The sequence below is a fragment of the Mauremys mutica genome, chromosome 11, assembly GCF_020497125.1.
Source record: "Mauremys mutica isolate MM-2020 ecotype Southern chromosome 11, ASM2049712v1, whole genome shotgun sequence".
NCBI lineage: Eukaryota > Metazoa > Chordata > Testudines > Geoemydidae > Mauremys > Mauremys mutica.
Window position 1 is genome coordinate 7,066,457 of NC_059082.1, and position 14,017 is coordinate 7,080,473.

Below are 14,017 nucleotides of genomic sequence, written 5' to 3' on the forward strand. Positions count from 1 at the left end.
TGGGACTGCCATAGAAGCAGGCATTTTTCCACACTGACCTCTATTTCAATAAATATGGTAACTGGTCATTACTGCAGCTCCCATACAAAAATGGCTCATTTTTCTAGCAGCTCACATAAAACAGTCTTATCAAAACACCCACCCGTTAACTACAACCCATTACTGGCACTGACTGTAATTTATGGTGCAGTTAGCAAGGCCCTTACATAAACAGGCAAAGCACTGGAAAAGTCAGGTCACCAGGCCTAATTAACGCAGGGCCTAATCCTGCAGTCTTTAGACAAACAGCCCCGATCGCACACTTACTTAAATCAGGAGCAGCTCCAAAGGGAGCTCCGAATCTGGCCCAGTGAGACTGCTCCTCTGAGTAAGGGCTGCAAAGCCAGACCCTGAAACTCACACTATGTCTTAAGGAACACAACACAGGCCAAAACACTTTCCTGGCAGCATACTCGATTCCGTCCATTTTCACCGCCTTGCCCTCAGCTGGTGTGAATCGGCTTCGCTCTCTCCCATTCAGAGCAGCAACCCAATTTGCAGCCTTCTGAAAAGGTGCCAGGCCCAGCAGGAGGTCAAAGGAGCCGATTCTGATCTCCCTCTACCTTTACATCACAGCTAGTCCATTGGCTTCAATGAAACTAACGCAAACCCCCAAATGCCTCCACTTCAATCACCCCCAAAGCAGGGTATGGGCTACCCCCCTGCTGCCTGAAGCAGCAGCAGCAGCAGACTCTGCAGTCGCTTGGTGACTTCGCCTCAGGATCTCAAAGCCATTTATTAATTCAGCCTCACAGCACCCCCGAGGGTGGTACTGCGCACACACCCCAGAGAGGGGTACAAGTGACCGTTAGGCCATGCCACCTCCCTTGTGTGGTATTGCTTCTGTGCAATGGTTTTTGCCAAACGTTGGTAACAACTGACTCGTGCTGAGAGTCCCAAGCCCTGTGATCATGCCAGTAGCCAGGAAAGCCAAAACTTTCAGCCATTCATCAGAGGGCCCTCCTGTCTGAGGGCTCTGTTCACCTTGTGGTGGAGGGGCTGGGTTTCTACGCCAGCTCTGAGAGACAGGGCCAACGGCCCAGATGCTCTGCTGTGTCCAATTCGCGGTAGGTGCAGCTGAGGGGGCCACAATTATTGTTTGCAGCTCCCTGATCCTGGGCCCACTCCCCAGTGTAGTTTGGAGCAGCCTCAGCACTGCTCTAAACCACTCCAGCTGGCTCGTATGCAAACCGGGGATTACCAGAGTGTAGCAGTGCTCTGGCCATGCCATCTTCCTCCCAGCCTTGTGAGCAACACAGTCCTTACACCAGAGGACGGGGGTATAAGTGTTATGTATTCCCACTCTAAGATGATCTAGGGATGCCCTCGCCCTAGGGGAATGCCCAGCCAGCTGGCTCCACTGGTTTACAGCTGCTTTGCACTAGCCCAGTGCAAAGAGATTGAATCTAGACCAGGATCTCTGAGAGCGCAGTAGGGAAGTGCATATAACACCTATAGGAAGGTGTAGGGTGCCCATCAACCCATCCCTATGGTGCTTCTAGTGATTCTATCAGAGCTAGGGCCTCGAGTCCTTGCGTGCTGGGAGACCGCAGACCAAGGCTGCATTTGGTCCTTGCACAGCTCACAGGGTAAAGGACACAGCTCCTCGCACCCCCAGCCCACCTGCCCCCACTCATAGCTAGCCACAGTCTAGTCCCTGCCACCGCTTTGCTACAGGTGGACCAAGGGGACGACATTAGCAGCCCTTCTCTTTGGGGAACCAGGCTGCGTGCGTTTAAAATTAATCACAGTTCAGAGCTAAGTGTTTTTTCAAACCCAAGCCCTTGCCAGGTATTTGGAGAGATAAATCACAGCAACAAAAGCAAAGACGACATGTCAGAGATGCTGCTGCATGAGAGAGCTGCGCTAATCGTTCCTGGAGCCGAGGGGGAAAACAACCTCATGGGGCGGCGCAGCGTAAATATTTATATGATTCAAAAAGGTCTTGCAAAGATCATCATAAAATTCTCCTGTTATTAAGGCTTTAGGTGCCAGGTTGGAATTTGTTTAGCTTACAGCCCAAAACTGTGATTCTTTTCGACGCTAATAGCCTGATGTTTTCCTTTGCCCCATGTGTGCCTGCAAACAAGAGCTAGACTCCACTGTGCTGATATCAGATCTGGCAACCCGGGTTTGCAAAAATAGCACTTTATGGTACATGTCTTTATATAGCTATTTTACCAGAATAGCAGATATTGCAAAATCGCCCGAGTAATCTTACAAACAAAATCGCAAGGATTCCCAGGGGGAGTGAAAGATTCACTGTTTAGATCGGTCTTTAAATTAAGTCACGATGAAGCGACCCACTAGAGGATGCTTCCAACCAAATGACTTTCTTCCTAATGCACACTGAAGGCAGCCCAGGCTGGAGGAATGAAGGAGCATGTGGCAGAAGATACCAAATTCCCATCTGCTGCGGGGGGCTCTCAGGCAAGCCACTTTAAATGGTGACTAACCACATGTATTGCAGCAGCACCTAGTGACCCCACATTGTGCTTGGGGCTACCCCGCCCCAAAGAGTTTACAGCCTAAATAGACAAGGCAGACACAGGGGTGCAGTGATTTGTCCAAGCTCACACAGCAGCTCCATGGTAGAGTCCAGGTCTCCTGATTCCCAGTCCAGTGCTCTATCCATTAGCCCAAGCTGCTTCCCCACTCACTGCCTCTGTTTTTGTCTCCATTCATTGGAGATAAAATGTATTCACCTCCTTCACATGGAATGGTTGTGAAGCACTTTGAACATGAGTGGGCTCTATAAATGTTAAATATTATTACTAGGAATGTTTAGCAAGTGTGTAGGTCGCGGCCTTTGACATCAGGTAATGTGACATTGACATTAACGTCAAAACTCCCATGGATTTCAGTGAAAGCAGGACTGGGCTCAGTGTTTACAAGAGGGCTTTACACTCCACTGATATACTAGTAGCGCTGTTATTCTGATTGCTTTCCTATCACAACACAGATCGTATCTCTGGGTCCCAGCTGTTCTGGTATTTGGGTTAATAATACAAAAAAAAAATTGCAAGTGACTTTAAAAATAACATCCAGCAGTGAGATCACTTGGGTGAAATTACACAGTAAATACAGACCTCAACCGCAAGCGATTATTTAAAGGACTCAAAGGGTCTTAATTCACTGAAAGCCAGCTCCCAGGCCAGATCGCGGCTGATGTAAGTCAGCAGAGCTGCACTGAAACCAATGGAGGACTCTGCCCCATGTGAAGCAGTGCAGTTCTTTATGGAATGGGCACACATGAGCGACACACAGGAAAGACCATACATATTTCTTCTGACTCACAAAATAGGATTGGTGCACAAGATGCCAAACCACAGCAAGGGAGCCAGTTAAAACACCCAATGTATATTCTGGTAAAGAGCCCGTAGTATGTGGGGAGGGACCAGCCCAGCTTTAACTATGATTGGAGGAACTACGTGGGTGGAACATAATTCATTGCTCTTCCCATGATCTTTCCATAGTATTTGATTTGCTGTGGAGCCCTATCTCCCCCATTGCTGTCAGCATAGCAGTGAGAGCTGTGGTCCTCAGCACCTCTCGGGATCAGGCCCCAACACAGCATCTGCCATCTCATGCCCCTCCAGAAACAAAATTAACCTGGCCACATGGAATCACGGCACTGCATTCTGCTGTCCATGGCAGGGGTGCGGGTGCCCTTGGAGGTAAAACAGCAGCTTCTCTGTCCTCCGTGTCTGATGCCACAACGTAAACATGCTCCAAGGGGAGTCACAGGGCAAGTTGGTGCATGCTCAGAAGCTGATGCCACAGCACAAAGAGGTGCCCAGCTGATGGCAAAGAGAAAAACACACCCAACCTCATTCCTAAAATCAGAGGGCCTTGATTCTCTGCTCCATCCAAGCTAAAGGCGGTCAGAGCTGTTGAGAAAGCAGGGGGCATTTTTACAGTGTTGCTGTTCTGACCCTCACTTCACTTTGTGCTTTGACTCTACTGATTTGGGGCATCCTTGGCTTTCATCTGAGTTCCCCCCATGTTCTTTCAATAGCACTTGGTTCTCCTTAGTACACAGGCTTCTCCCTCACCAGGGCTAGTGTAATACACACACCTCCTGGGTGTGGTGTTCTGTCCCATCTAGTAGCACCGAGACCATTTAGAGATTATGAGTCTACTCTACAGCCTTAGCTAAGAGCCAGCTGGCTTTTAGCTCATGCAATAAACTCCCGAGGTCCCACGTTCAATTCTCCCCACCGACAAGCAGGGTCTGTTGGCTTTACACTAGCATGACCTGGAGTTATGACTGTTGTAACCAACTCTTCCCTCTTCTTTGGGTTGAAACTGACCAGGACTGGAACCAAGCCAGTGGCAGGTGATAAGATTGTTACAATCTCTGCATAGCAGGACCCCCAACCAGAAACAACCCAATGTTTTTCTAAAAGATCAGCTCTAGTTCAAACAGGAATTATTTCAGGGAAGTTCTAGAGCCTGTGTTATGCAGGTGGTCAGAGTAGATGATCACAGTGATTTCTTCTGACCGTAGAATTTATGACCCTATGAAAACCTGCCTTATGGTTTTTGTAATCAAACCAGGTATTTGTTTCAAATTCTGAATCATTGAACAACATGCTACAAATCAGCAGATGGGGGTCATACAAGACAGCTGTTCTCTTAATAGATTACCAGGCCCCACCATCATCCAACTTTAATCTGCTGCTCTCACTGCAGACAGACCTTCTGAATGGCTACATAAAGCTGCTCAGGGAGAGAAGAAAGATTTTGACAAGCTGGAGAGCGTAAATTATGATATATTAGAATAATGTAACAAGGCCATGGAATCTGGCCATCAATACGTTGAGCGTGTTCATTCATGACACAACTATTTTGTAGAGTATCAGAGAGACAAGATGGGTGATAGAATAGCTTTTCTTGGGCCAACTCCTGTGGATGGTAGGTACAAGTTTCGAGCTACAGGGCTGGAAAAGGAAACCGGAGCGTCTGTCATACAAAACTATCTTCCCAGGATTGCTTTACAGAGTTAAATACTGGTAGTAATGGGAGAGAGAAGTTAAGAAATGAGGGCTGGGGTGGGGAAGATCTGTCATTCATCTATGATCTGACATGAGGTGGAGAGCTGATGATGTAAAGAAATACAGGAAGTCTCCGTTAAATGGCTACAGAGGAGACTAATGTAGCAGCGCTGGGGTTTGGATTCAACTGTGCTATAATTTTGTGAGCTGCTCTGGCAAGATTGTGTCTCGTGTAGTTTTGGCCGCATGCAAGTCTGAACCAAGAACCAAATCCCTTTTGGATCTGACATGGACCTAAGATCTCCTAGGAGTCAGGGATTCAGATCAGAACCCTCCAAAATGGGGAGGGTCCTGGACTGATAGCTGCATATCCAGCTATTGCAATTCCGGTGTCAAAAGCTTTATACGTATAAAACCAGGCATGAATCCGCTCCTGTGTCACCTCCAAATAACACATTTCCCCATGTAAAATGGTGTGCATCCCGTTCTGCACATGCTGTAACAGCTGCAGTGCAAAACTGGGCAGGATAGTGCAGAAGATGAGGCTGGAAATGTGATCCACTGTGGCTACTGGTCAGTTGAAGTGTCATTTTTTTAACCAGATACAAATGCTATGACATGCACCACCAGGTTCTGCTACAGCAGAGAACTTTGAGGAAGGTTGAAGGTGGCTTTGTGGTTAGCATTTTGTTCGCCACTCCCTCGGAAGACAATAGAGAAGAGACTGCTGAATGCCCCCTCTGGACAAGAGAGGCCTGTGGTGGATCAGAGATTGGCAGCTAATCCCACATTTAAGAAACAGCAGGATCATGTGAACAATTTCTGCGCTTCTTCTGCAGAGAGAGGAAAATCTTTGATAGAGGCTACCACCACCTCCAGAGATAGTAGAATCTTTCCATTTGTCAGACCTCTAGTTCCTCCTGCTTAGCCTCACTTTCCTTCTGTTGCTGATGTTGGAAAAAAGAGGCATGTTTTAAAAAGTGAGGCTAATTAGCCATTGGAACAGATTAACCAGGAATGTGGGAAATTCTCCATCATTTGGGGTCTTAAACCAAGACTGGCCATCTTCCTCAAAGACATGGTCTTGTTCAGCCACAAGTTTGTTGAGTTTGACACAGGAATTTCTCAGTGAAATTCTCTGGCCTCTGCTATGCAGGAAGTCAGGCTAGATTATCAGCATGGTTCCCCTTCTGGCCTTAAATCTATTAATAAGATGGACCTTGCTTCATCATAAGCCTCCTGGGTGAACGGAAGTCAACTCAGAACACTGTTTTTTGCTGCTAAGAAGCAAACATTTGCTCTGCTGCCTATGTGGACGTTCCAAGCTGGAGTAATATGAGAAAGTCCTGCTGTTGCTTAGATTTAACTTCTTTTTTGGAGGGAGGGATTTTTTTCTTTTTCTTTGAAGGGAAGGTTGAAGGACAGCAGCCCAGGAAGCCATCTTCAGATGAGTCCCTTTGTTCTCTTCCCAGCAGTTCTACTTAGATAAAGACTGCATTGTGCTGTTGTGCAGCAGAGCCAATAAGCCCGGATGCTCCATAAGTCATTGATTTAACCACTGTAAACCTTTAACAGATTAAAGCATGCAAGCCAGCCAGCTCAGTCTGGAACGTCCAGCCACCTCCACATAGACATTACCTGGGGGTCTCGTCAGCGTGATTGAAACTGACACCCCCTGCTCCTTCCATCCTTTCTTATTCCTGACCTGCTGCCATGGAATGTTCAGTCCAGCTGCTTGGCTCCCCTGGTTATTGCTTCTGGCCAGGTACCAGTTTGTCTTTTCAAAGGAATGTTCCAAATAATCTTGGCCACAGAAAAGCACTTTCCTTGCTCTCCCGTGTAATATATCTATGTAAATAGTCACTGCTCCGCCTGGCTGGAGCTCGGTATCCGTCTAGCTGCAGGAACAGGTGCACACAATCAGCAGCATCTCCTTCAGACCATGGGCCCGAAAGGCACTGGACCATATACAACAAAACAAAAACAACCCCTCCCCCACCTGTAGTAAGCACACCTGAGACTCCCAAACCAGCTGATAAACATGATTTAACTCCCACAACTACCCTCTGTGGTGGGTAAGTCAGTCTAGCTAGCTGCTTTGAAGACAAGGAAACCGATTTACATCCGCTTACACCAGGTCTGAATTAGACCTGGGAGACCAGATTCTGAACTGCACCTTTCAGCCCATGCAGCCCATAATAGGGGGTAAAGGTAGTTCCAAGCCACCTTTACACTCCACCCCACCTCCAGATTCTGGGCACAGCTGGGAGCCTGTCTGGACTCCAGGGTAAGTCAGAGCAACCCTGGGATCTGCTTTAACTCATCGCAGCTTCCTATAGCTCAGCATAGCTGGAGTGCAGAGCACGACAGATACACCCCCGGCCATCTCTGACACATACCTGCCCCCATCCCAGCATGCCTGTGCGATGGAGGCTGTGCAGGGGAGTGGCAGAGAATCCTCGTGTCAGCTTTGCATCAGCTGGGGATGGTCCCTACTCTGGGGTTATTACCTGGGGGCCGTCTCTGCCACTTGTCTTTTATGCAAATTAAGGAGACTCAGGAGTTTAAGCGGCTCACCCAAGGCAACAGTAGCAGAACTGGGGTTAGAACCCAGGAGTCCTAACTTCCCGTTCTGTCTCTCTCTCATCAGATCAGACAGCTCCTCTAGTATTTCTCCATGTGGCAGCATTATATTCCGGAGTAAAACGCTATAGACCATTGGAAGTGTTCATCCCGAAGCCTCTTCCCTGTTTTGTACACTGCTCCGGGTGCGGGGGGACACGCCACCTTTCCTCTGGTCTGTTTCAGTTTGAGACTTTTTTATAACCATGATTTTAGCAGTGTAACAGGAAGCTTCTGGCAGCTGCCCCTTTTCCAGCTGTTAACCAGTCTGATGGGTCCCTGTTATGCCTTTTTCCATGGCAACCTGAACAAGACAGAGAAGCTGTTTGAGGAGAAAAGAAAACAGCTGTTATTTTTAATGCACCAGCTCTCCTCTGGCAAGGACCCAGTGGGTTCTGAGCATAAGAAACTAATACCATGTTCCTCAGAGGCACCCAACTGCACATGCAGGGTTCTGCACAGCCTCCAGGAATGGCCAGATCACGTGCGCTGAGTGGGGCAGAGTTGGTTTTCCTACCCACTCCTCTGCCCCATGTTTCGGGGACCAGAAAATAGAACATCCGGGTTTTACATCTTTACAGATGCCGCTGATCCCCCAGGGGTCTGGGGCTGCACCTGCAGCAAGCTGTCTCATGGCAGGAGATTAACCGCTGGCTCCCATCCAGGAGTTTGACAATCACGTTCTCCAGGCCCCTTTCCCACCTGAAGGAGGGGCTGTGTCTTCGAGGGGGCATTGGGAGAGGGTGCAGGGGAATGAGGCTGCTCATCCCTCTTTATCCCATTAGAGGGAATTTTTCAGTGCTCGTTAAAGGTACTGGCTTAGGTCATGACTGTGATTGGTAGGCAGACACTCCCGCCCCCCAGCAATTCAGGCCCATCCCCTCAGGTGGCCTATAGACACAACCATTGCGGACTGCCCACTCACTGAGAGCTTCTTGGATACAGATATTTTCTCATGCGGGAGGGGCAGTATCCCTGTGCTAACCATGAAGCATGGTTTTCAAATGGCCTCCGTCTAATAGCACACTAGATGTGCCAGGGTGTTGTATGGTCATGACAATGGTTAAGGAATGAGCCATCTGATCAACAGTGACCTGAGTGTTCTCACTTTGAACAGAGTGGTCAGTAACCGATCTTGGAGACCAAGAGACACAGGGAAAGGGAGGCACTGGACAGCAATGATATAAAGCTTTGCCGACAAACCAATAACTCACAATAAGTTGCACCTGCCCAGCAACTTTCAACCCAGGGGATCTCAACGCATTTTACTATTAACTATTGCCATCTGCATTTCACCAATGGGGAAACTGAGGCACAGAGCAATGAGGTGAGCGATTTGCTCAAATCCATGTGGTGAAACAGCGGTCGAGCCCGGAACCAAACCTGAGTCCCTGTCCCCTGCTCTAACAACTGCCTTTTCCCTCTGGCATCTTGCATATAAGCTGCTTCCTTATCCCCAGCAGATTTGAGGTGCAAGCAGCAGCTACAAAGCTACCAAGCGTGACACCCACACATCTGGCGGCCCTGTCATACATTCTCACCCCACAGCTGGCTCCTGATGTGCCCTGTGGGAATGGGGTCAGGTCGCGTTTGCTCCTCCCAGCTATCAGGGGTTCAGCGGCACATGTTGCAGAGGCAGCCTTTCTACCTCTCCTCTCCTAGCTCCTGGTGGGGATCCCAGCAGGCAGTAGTAGCAGCAAAAGCAGGAGGTGCAGGCAAAGGTGACAAGTACATCTGGTCAGAGTAACTTAGATGGAGCCACATTCCAGTGCCACTGAAATCCAAACGCTTTGTGAAGCCGGGTCGATTTTGCTGGAATTTCACTTTGGAAGAAAAAAAACAGGAAAAAAAAGTTCCGTCAGTGTCAGAATATTTCAAAATGACTTTTTCACTTCAAATATTTCTGCTTTGCATTCTGCATAAGGACATAAGAGCTTCCCTGCTGGGACAAACCAACAGTCCGTCTAGCCCAGTGTCCCCTCTCTGACAGCAGCCGGCCCCAGAGCTTCAGGGGTGCGTGTGGAACGGGGCAATCTAGGGGAGATCCATCCCGTCTTCCCATCCCGGCTTCTGGCAGCCTATTGTAAATGACAAGACAAAACAGAAGACAAACAAAATTAAACGTTTCGCGCCATCAGAACACAAGTTTGGGGGAATTTTGTTTCACAGAAAATTTAGCCGGGTTCCGTTTTTGTTCTGCTTCAGAACAAAGCCCTGTCTCAAAATCCTTCGCAAAACGGAGCGTCTGTTCTCTGCACAGTGATAACGAGGGGCTCAACACGTCCCAGCCCAAGGACACCGCAGCGACCGGCCCCCTAGTGACCAGCCCCCCAGCTAGCACCAGACACACCCTTCCCCCATCTACCCGAGCAGCCATTCCACTCCAGCAGCTTCACTATCCTTCAGACACCCCAGACACACTCCAGCACCCAGGTGACCCCCACCTGCCAAGTTCGGTGCAGTTACATGCCCTACCACCACCACTCCTTGACGCAGAGTATGTTGACCAGAAACAGAAACATATGGCTCCATGCAAATTCTTTGCACATATGTAAATTATTCCATTAAATAACTTGCATAAAATGCCACCCGTGGAGCTGCACAGACCTTGCCAGCTTTGCAGCCAAAGAAGACTCAGAGCCAGCTTGAACTCAGGTGAACCCGGGGACTGCAAATAAACCATCTTCCTTTCTGGAGGCTGTGATGAAGTGGGATTGTTCTTAATGTTTCCTCTGAATACTGTGTGGGTGCCTCAGTTTCCCCTATGCATTTCTTAAGTCTCCAGTGTGCACAAATGGCTGACACTCTGTCTCCTGGCAACAAATGGATGGGGCCCTTCCCCCCTGCAAGGGGATAGCTAAAGGTGAACAAAGAGATCAGGTGACCTCCTGGCCCGGGAAAGAGACAAAGGCCAGAAAGGAGGGGCTGAAGGGGGTTTTCAGTTTGGAGCTGGCTGGGGACGGGAAGTGAGGGCAGACGGGGTTGTCTGGCTCGCTGGACCCCAGAATGGACCCGGCTGAGGGGTCCCATTCTCTGTACCTACAAGCTCTGTTTTAGACCGTGTTCCTGTCATCTAATAAACCTCTGTTTTGCTGGCTAAGAGTCATGTCTGACTGCAAAGTGGGGGTGCAGGACCCTCTGGCTTCCCCAGGACCCCGCCTGGGCGGACTCGCTGTGGGAAGCGCACGGAAGGGCAGAGGATGCTGAATGCTCCAAAGGTCAGACCCAGGAAGGTGAAGCCGTGTGAGCTTCTTGCCCTGAAGACGGTCAGCTCCAAGGGAGAGGAGGCTCCCCAGAGTCCTGACTGGCTTTGTGGGGAGCAGTTCCTAAGCATTGCCCGGGGACTCTGTGACAGAGGCAGACGCCTAAGTGTACCTGACTGAGCAAGGCCCGGTGCTGACAACAAGGGGATGTTGTTCAGGACAAAGGCTGAAGAACAAAACTGAAGGGAAAAGCAGAGTGAGTGTTTGGCGGTGTGGAGGTTAGTAAAACCATACGGCAGCTTAGCAAAGTACAACCGAGCCAGCGGGTCGGGGTCAGGAATGGCTCCGAAGGGCTCAGCAGAGCAATGATCCCAGGGGCTCTACCTGCACGTGGTGATTTTCCTCGTCTCTCTCCACCGTGCGACCCTCACAACGTTGTTCTTTTCCCAAATCCTATTTTTGTCTCTCTCCCCTGCACGCAGCACGAGGCCGTTTCAAGCTCACGTGCTTGACCTCTGGCTATTCCCCGGGGTCTGCATCCCCCTGCCCCACTGCAGGCAGACACTCACCAAGAAAGGGAGGGGGGAAACTAAAGGCCATGAAAGCAGCAGGCAACCTCCACCCTCTGCCAGGAAGGTGGACCAGCTGCTCTGCTAAAGCGGGAACAGCTCAGCTAGTGCTGTTCCTAACTGGCCTGTTGGGGGAGCTGTAGAGCAGTGCTTCCCAATGCATCCCAGTACCTCTGAATGGGAGATTAATACACTGGGCTCCCGCTTCCTTCCTTAGTCTGTGCTAGCTTGAGAAGCCACTTGGACACACGCTGTCCAACCGCAGAGTTTGTGTGCTGCTCCAAATCCCCTCTCCCGAATTGTGAGCCTGGATCAACCCTGTTCCACATAGGCTGGCGCTGAATGGAAGGCAGCAGAGCCCAGTAGGTCAAGTGGCAACAGAGGAGCGGGAGGAGTTACCCTGGCAGACTGGAAAGCAGTGTTGCAGAGGTGTTAGGAGCACCCAATCCCCAGCAGTACCAGGGCAAAGCTGGGATTCAAACCTCTACCTTCTTCTTAGCTCGTTCACTCACTGAGCTGGCAAATTGGGGTTTGTTTTAGCTTCTGCTTTGCTATATTGCGATCAGCATAGATGTGGATAAAACCACTAATAAGTGGGGCAGTCATTTAAGGTTAACCTCCATTGATTTCAAAGCTCCCACTCCAAAATGTAAATCACTTGAATTAGGGACAAATTCGATTGCTAATTCCACCTCCTTGATACTCCTGGGAGACAAAAATAGAAACGGCCCCAGGAAGCTTTGCAATGATCCCTGCAACCATGGCCAGGCACACAGCTGTGAAATCCTCCTCCTGTATCTGTCCAAGCCCCTGAACGAAGCAGCTAGCTGGACTATTCCTTGAAGGAGGCACTGAGGTTGTCCAGTGGATGCAGTCCAGCTGTCAATCCAAGAGCTACTGTAATAGCAAAAATGAATGCTGTGTTTTTTCACCGATGGAGCCCACCTCCGTGGAACTTTCAAACCCCAAGGCCGACCGTTCACCTCGCAGACCCCACACTGATTTTGCATCGTCTCTCCCAACGTGCAAAAGTAAAATAAAAACCTGTAATAAACCGTCCCTACTGCTTGTCAAATGCCCTTGGTGTGTGTGGCCTGTGGTGCTGGCAGACGCACAGTCCCACAATTCGGGCTTAAAGACTCAAAGATTTACGGAAGTAGTTATCTCATTGGAGCCATAAAACTTACTTTTATGAGGGGGGAAAAAGCATGCTGTTTCCAGCAATACAAAAAGCCACAGCTGTGGGATGAAAGGCAATGAATGAACGTCAGGATTAGAATCTCTATGGCCATTTCTGCACTGGAGTCCGGCTCTCCCCCCAGGGAGATCGCGTCAGAGTCTGTATGCACCCAGTAGAGAGCCGCCTTTGGAATTCCCAGAACTGGGCTTCTCAGACATTGTCCTTCTGTGGACCACATCTTAATAGAGAGATTTTCTCAGGGGCACCTCCTCATCCATTCACAATTGTGCGGATCACCTCCCCGCCAGTCTACAGTCACATAACATGCTTGTGGCAACTGCAACAATCGCTGACCTGAAAAAGGTCACATTAAGGAATTATTGAATGTATTTTTAGCTTCTTTTAAGGCATTTTAACATCTAGAATTTAGGAGGAGGAGCCGGTACCATGTGACTAGCCAGCTCTCCAAGGATCACCAGCAGTTGCTCTTTGGACCACAGTTTGGGAGCCTCTCCTAAGACTGCGGGTCAAACACTTAACGCCTGTGTGCCTCGGTTTACCTGGTAGAGCACCTTGCTCCCCCAAAGAGGAACGTTCAATGTGTGAACCCCAATTCTGCTACCTGATACACTGGTTTAATTCTGGAGTAAAAACGCTGACCAACTGCACTCCCAAGAGCAGAATCTGGCCTTCTGTAAAGCACTTCGAGATCCTCACAGCAAAGTCCAAAGTGTGAGCATGACAAGTATCTTGCTATATAAGTATTCTAGTTCCGTAGCATCTGTGGGCCTTTAGGGAAACCCGGTAAAGACTCCAGGCAAGATTTTCAGAAGTGACTTCTGATTCTGGGATGCCGTAAGGGGCCTGGCACTACGCAGCCAGCCTCCTAAAACCAGGGCTCGTTGTGGCCTCAGGTGGGACACACAAAAATTGAGACACCAAAAAATCACTAGTCACTTTTGGAAACCTTCACCACCATCTTCCCTAGGTAACCTTCTGCCTTGGGAGACCACTTCATGTCATCCCCTGAGGGGATTTCACAGGTTACAGCTGGGATGAATCGGACCCATCCAGTACGGTTAAGTTCCACCTTTATCTGATGACCTCCCTTCCCCCCACCGATAGGCAGCTAAATGCTGCCGGTCCCTGGACTGGCTTCTCTGTGTTTCATTCGAAGCAATGCTTCCGGTATCAGCTGGTAAGAGAACTCCATGGATGCCAATGACAGGCTCTGCTTATGGCTTTCATTGCTGGCAGCTCCAATCACATGGGCCACAGCTATCTTTAGCTGGAGGTATTTATATTACAAGTTAGCAGCGTCTTAGCTGCTGGGGAGGCTCAAAAAGCTAGCAAACAACCACAGAAGAGATAGGAACAGGGCTCTGCTTGGGAAGCGTCCGACACACT

At 49.4% G+C, this 14,017-nt stretch overlaps 1 protein-coding gene across 1 annotated transcript in view; it reads right to left on the reverse strand.

Annotated features, from left to right (window-relative positions):
- Positions 1-7,531: 7,531 nt before the first annotated feature.
- UBAP1L (ubiquitin associated protein 1 like) overlaps positions 7,532-14,017 on the reverse strand; it is a 41,536-nt gene continuing 35,050 nt past the window's right edge. The window contains exons 8-9 of the transcript XR_006572270.1: positions 9,307-9,481; positions 7,532-7,962 (exon numbers count right to left, since the gene is read on the reverse strand). The gene's annotated coding sequence lies outside the window, so the exon portion shown is untranslated. The remainder of the gene's footprint in view (positions 7,963-9,306; positions 9,482-14,017) is intronic.